The 6,119-nt window shown below is 44.8% G+C and overlaps 1 pseudogene; it reads left to right on the top strand.

The window, feature by feature from the left end:
* The first annotated feature begins 637 nt into the window (after positions 1-637).
* On the top strand, positions 638-1,133 carry LOC114030870 (annotated as a pseudogene).
* Positions 1,134-6,119: the final 4,986 nt, after the last annotated feature.

Raw genomic sequence — 6,119 nt, 5'->3', positions numbered from 1 at the left:
GATTGGAGGTCAGCAGAGAGTTTGGGGCAGGATAGGTAGATTTGGGAATCATCAGCATGGAGATGGTAATTAAATCCATGGGAGTTAAGGAGATCACCAAGTAAAGTAGTATAGAGGCAGAAGAGAAAAGGGCTCAGGACAAAACCTTGAGGGGCACCTTATTGTTAGAGGATGTGATCTGGAAGAGGCTCTAACAAAGGAGACAGAGAAGAAGTAGTCAGAGAGGAAGGAGGAAAAGCAGGAAACAGTGATGTCACAAAAACTTAGAGAGGAGAAGGTGATGAACAGTGTCAAAAGCTGCAGAGAGGTCAAGGAGAAAGAGGAATAAGAAAAGGGCACTGGATGTAGCAAAATAAGAGATCATTAGTAACTTTGAAGAGAGCGGTTTCAGTGGAATAATAAAATTGAAAGACAGATTTTAAGGGGTTAAGAAGAGAGTAAAGGAGAGAAAGTGAAGGTACTTATTGTAGACAACATCTTCAAGGAGTTTAGCTCCAAAGGTAGAAGAGAAATAAGATGATAGTTAGCAGGGATGGAAAGATCAAGTGAGTTTTTTTTTTCAGGATAGGGGAGACATTGTAGGCAGTAGAAAATGAGCCAGCAGAGAGAGGGAGATTAAAAATAAGTGAGAGTGTCTCCTCTGTTCTGCCAGCAGCTCTTCTACTTTTGCCTCTCACCCTCTGAGAATGTACCCCTGTGCCAAGTCCATCTCTACTCATGCTTTTTTGAGGAGCAGCTCTCAGTGGCTGAGTTATCTACAATGGTCATTGTACAGTGGCCATTATCTACAATGGTGCTAAGACAGCCAGAGGTTCAGACAGATGAGAACCTCAGCATCTTGGCAGCATCAGGTCCCCTGACCCCCCTTGTCCCCAGAGATGGCTTCCAAACTAGTACCGTATCAAGGGATAGGGACACAGCAGAAAAGTTCATCAGGGCAAGGGCTGCTACTATGGGGGTGGCTGGCTCCAGAACTGGGATCAGGACTGTATTTGAAAGTCTTATCATTAGTTATGCCAGGAACCCCTCCCTGAAGCAGCAGCTCTCCTACACCATCCTGACCTTTGCCCTGTCTGAAGCCCTGGGAATCTTTTGCCCTGATGGTGGATTTCCTCATCCTCTTCATCATGTGATGAAGCCATTTGTACTCCCCAACATTTCCAGACATTCCTCTTCCTCCTCCTGGTCCTTCCATGTCTCATCCAGTCTGTGTGTACCTCCCCCTCTATCTCCTCAGGGAGCCCTGGGGAAAGGTATTGACTCAGGGTTTGACAGAAGGAAGACAAAAAAAATACAAAAAGAAGACGAAGAAGACAAAGAAGACGAAGAAGAAGAAGAAGAAGAAGAAGAAGAAGAAGAAGAGAAGAAGAAGAAAGAAGAGAAGAAGAAAAAGAAGAGAAGAAGAAAAAGAAGAGAAGATGAAGAGAAGAAGAAAAAGAAGAAGAAGAAGTGAGAGAGTGGAGATGACAGATATAGGGGGGCAATCTATTGAGAGAGACAAGATGTAATGAGGTCACTTGAATAAGTAAAAGGGTTAGCTTTGGCAAGGAATAAGGCCACTTCATTATGTGAGACAGGGTGAAGGAAGAGAGAGTGGCAGAAGGCACCTGAATGATGGGAGATGAGAAAGAGAAGAGGGAACTCACAGCTGAATGGTCTCGATTTTTTCAGTAAAATATGAGGTAAGGTTCTCAGCTGAGAGAGTGGAGGGACAGGGAGCCAAGGGAAGTTTGAAGGGGGAATGAAAAGGTTTGGAACAGCTGCTGTAGAGAGTGGGAGACTGAGTTGATAAAGGAGGTAGAGTAGGACTGCCAAGCAGCAGTGAGAACCCAGGTGAGGTTGTGTAACAAATTTATAGTGAATCCATTTAGAACAGTTGTATGATTTTCTCCATCTTTGCTCAGCAGCATGTGTGTAGGAGTGAAGGCAATGAATGGTGGGAGTGATGCAAGACTGAGGCTTGGCTGGGCATAATCTGTGATATGATAAGGGGGCCAGCGATTCAAGGTAGAGTTGAATTGAATTCACCAAGGGGTTGAGATGAGGAAAAGAGGAGAGAGTGGCTAGTGCCAGGGAGACAGACTGGGAGAAGAGAAAGGGATTGGCAAGGTATTGGAGGTCATAGTGCCGATGAAGAGTAGAGTTTTGTTAGGGAAGGCAGAGGGAGAGGTGAAAAGCCAATAGATGACGACAGATACAGGGATTTCAGAATTCTTGAATATGGAAGTGGTACATTTGCAGGTGATGGAAAGATCAAGGGTATGACCACCTTCATGTGTGGCTGAGGTTGGATAGAAGAGTAGTTCATGGGAGGTGAGTAGGTTGAGAAAACTGAGTGGTTAGGGTGTTTGAGAGTCAATATGTATGTTGAAGTCCCCTAGTATGAGGGGAGGAGTTGGAGAGAAGAGAAAAATTTTAAGCCATTAGAATTCATTGAGAAAAGGAGAGTGACCTACAGGTCTATAGATAACCAAGATTTTGATTGGATGGTAGATATGAAGAGCACAAACCTCAAAAGAAGAAAGGTTACTAAGTGAAGGAGGAAGGGGAAGAACCTAGAAGAGGTATAGGGAGCAAGAAGTATTCCAACCTCCCCACCTCAACTAGTGAACTGAGGAGAATGAGCGAGGGTATAGCCAGTACTGGAAAGGGTGGCTGGGGAGGTTGTATCATCAGAGTGGAGCCATGTTTCAGTAAAAACTAGTAGACGGAAGGAGTGGGACAGGAAAAGATTTAAGATGAAGGGAAGTCTGTTACCTATGGCATTCCAGAGGGCACTGTAGAAGGCTGGATGAGGAAACTTAAAGGTGGGAGGGTTTAGGGGGATGGAAATGAGGAATTGAGTGGGAGGGGTTGTTGAGTAGGGTTCAGATGATGATCTACAGGAGTTCAGAGTCCCTGGGATATGAAGGATATGATACAGAGTGCAGGGTGTCACTGCTCAACCCTCAAAGGGCAGGCAGGTGGGAGACAAGAGGCCTGACTTTCAAGTCATTTTTCCCCAACATCACACTTGAACTGGGGCACTGGGGCCACACTTCCAACACCAGCATTCAGCACAGCTCCTGGCACGTAGCAAGTGCTTAATAAATGTTTCTTAACTATTGTTGTTCGTCCTTCATTCTCGAAAAGGTCTGATGACATCACTGGTGAATTGGATTGAAGTGAGGCAGAGTTGCACAAAGTCGTCGGCCTCACTCTCTCTTGCAGAGTCATCCAAGTCCAGTGACAGGACTTAACTGACTAATTGTCAGAGGAGGGACTTGAACCCAGGTCTTCTTGGAAGCAAGGCCAGTTCTCTTTCTACCACACCACACTGATTCTCAAATGAATAGAATCGAGCAAAATAAATCTGTGTTACATTGGTCATGTCTGAAAATGCACATCTCATTCTGTACCTACAGTACATCACGTCTCCTGACTTGTGTTTTCTACCATATTCTTCAATGTCCTCCTCTATGCCTCTTTCCTACTGAAATAGCCAGATGGAATTGGTTTGGAGAAGCTTGGCAATTGCTCAGTCTAATTTCTCTACTTCTTAATCCTTGGCAACAAACATTGGCACCGAGTGACACGTGCCTTCGTGGGGGTCTTCTGGCTGACGTTCAGCACAGCTAGGCAATGAACAAGTGTCCCATGAAAGGCTGTTTCATGGTGGCTCTAGGTACGTAATGAACCTAACTCTGGCCACGGCTCTAAGGGAAAAGAGAAGAGCCAGGAAGTCTTGAAGTGGCAGTGGCTAGGGTCAGCACGATCTGAGCCCAATCAGGCCTGGGCTCTATGGAGACTCAGAATGAGAGAAACGGGCAGATATGTGGGCAATTGTCAAGCTGGACTAGCAGGGCTAGGGAAAACCATCTCCTCCCCTCCATGGTGGCAAGAGTCTGGGCGGAGATTTTGTCCCAAATGTTTCTCTGAGGGGAAAAAGAGGAGAATGTATTTGCTCAGGAAAGCATGTGAGGTTGTTTCTCTGTTGTTTCGTTGTTCATTTCAGTCCCAATGAAATGCTGGACTCTGGAACTAGGTGGGGACAGCAAGTAGAGACAGCAGATTAACCAGCCGATAGAAATGATATAATGGAAAACAATGCCCCAAACTAAATCCCAATCCCCATGAATTTCAGAGTGAGCAGAAAATGAGTTACATAGGTCTCTTTTCAGCTTTAAATCCTGCATTTATCTAAGAACCTATAAACCTTCCTCCCATTTAGCTGTAACTCCTTTATGTCTCTGCTTCTGTTTTCGTTTCTAGCCATACTATGACCTCGGTGTGATTCATTTCCTCCTTCCTCCTGTGATGACTGCAGCAGCTCTTATTCATCATTGGACAAAGAGCTCACGTGTAGAGAGTCTCAATGGCTAAATTAGTATTCAAGATGCTTGCTGAAAATCGTTTGCTTCCTAACACTTTCCTTTTTAAAAAATTAAATGAAATGTTTTTCAATTAACAAAAATTGATTTTGTCCCCCTCCCACCCACCCCCCATGCCCATTGAAAAGAAAAGAAAAAAGAAAAACAAAATCCTTGTAACAAATATGCCTAGTCGAACAAAATAAATTCCTGTATTGGCTCTGTCAAAATAATAAAAAAAAAGGAATGTCTCATTCTGTACCCTGCACTTATTATTCCTCTGTTGGGAGGTGGGTAGCCTATTTTCCCTTTCTTTAAATTAATTTTTCCCCCGATTAACAAAATCTATTTTTCCTCCCTCCCATTCACCCCCACCATTAAAAAAGAAAAAGAAAATTCTTATAACAAATAAACAAAGTCAAGCAAAACAAATTCCCACATTGGCCATGACCAAATATGTTTGTCTGATCGAGCACCTCTCTTTCAGGGTGTAGGGAGCATTTTTCATCATTAGTCCCCTGGAATCGAGGTGGATGTGTGTGAATGTGGGTCTACATATGTATATGTACATACAGTCTCATACGTGTACTTTCTCTGATTTCTCTTTTGCTTAGATGAATGGGTTTCCTTGCTACTTACTATGTGTGTTCATTGTGGAACTGGTTTTTGGTGGAAAGGGGGTCAAGTCTTGGATACATAGCTTTTCCCATGAATGAAAAGTGATCAGAAGTTTAGCTTAAATCTGAAAACCACATCCCCTAGACTAACACTATTTAAGGGAGCAGACAGAATTCTAGCCTGGTACCCCCTGTCTCTCTGGAGAGCTGAGTGATAGACTCTGGCCCCAACCTCCTGCTTCCTCCCCCTCCTGGCAGGAATTAAAATCTCCCTTGGAGAAGGGCGGGGGGGGGGGGGGGGGGGGGAGGAGAAGAAGCTAGAGATGTCTATTCTGTCTCCCTTTGAGTTACACAATGACACTGCCTTGCAGGGGATAACTTTGCTACAGTATCAATGTCAGATATTATCATTACACTGGGGAAATTGAAGCTTCACTCCCACAAAAGTCAAGGTCAAAGCAGCAGGGTCATAACCCACTCTGGGAAGATGAAAAAAGCTCTGGATTGGGAGCTGGGGGAAGCAGTTTGAATCCCTTCTCTGCCCTTCATTCACTACATGACCTTGGCAAGACCCTCCCCTTCTCTGGGTCTCAGTTTCTATATATGTTAGATCAACAAGGGGGCTCCCATTTGGGGGGTGGGCAATCCTATTTCACATTTCCATAGGGCTTTTCTCACCACCCTGGGAAGGACAGCATGTAGGTTGTTTGTTATTCAGTCATTTCAATCGTGTCCAACTCCTCGTGACCCCATTTGGGGTTTTTCTTGGCAAAGATACGGGAGTGGTTTGCCATTTCCTTCTCCAGAAGAAGAACTGAGTCTCAGAGGTGAACTTACTTTCCCCAGGCCAACTAACAAGTAAATAGTAGAGCCTAGATCTGAACCAGTCTTGGAACTCTGAATCCAAGGCACCAGGCAATGATAGGGAGATGAGGGGAACAGTGGCCCTCACTTGCCCCTCCAAGGTTTTCTGCACATTACCACTGCAGTACACACCGTCATTACTTTAGTGTTGCGCAAGCTTTCCAGAATGCAATGGCAAAGGAAGGCCTCAGGATGGTGATATAGCACCACCCATGAACCTTGAGACCAGGCATTAGTGCAGAGGTGGTGCAAAGATGAGAGGGGAGGAGGAGGAAAGGGAAGGAGTAGA

The sequence above is a fragment of the Vombatus ursinus genome, unplaced genomic scaffold (genome assembly GCF_900497805.2).
Source record: "Vombatus ursinus unplaced genomic scaffold, bare-nosed wombat genome assembly UNPS02015024.1, whole genome shotgun sequence".
NCBI lineage: Eukaryota > Metazoa > Chordata > Mammalia > Diprotodontia > Vombatidae > Vombatus > Vombatus ursinus.
The sequence above is the reverse complement of the archived record's forward strand: the minus strand, read 5'-3'. Positions and strand labels throughout refer to the sequence as shown.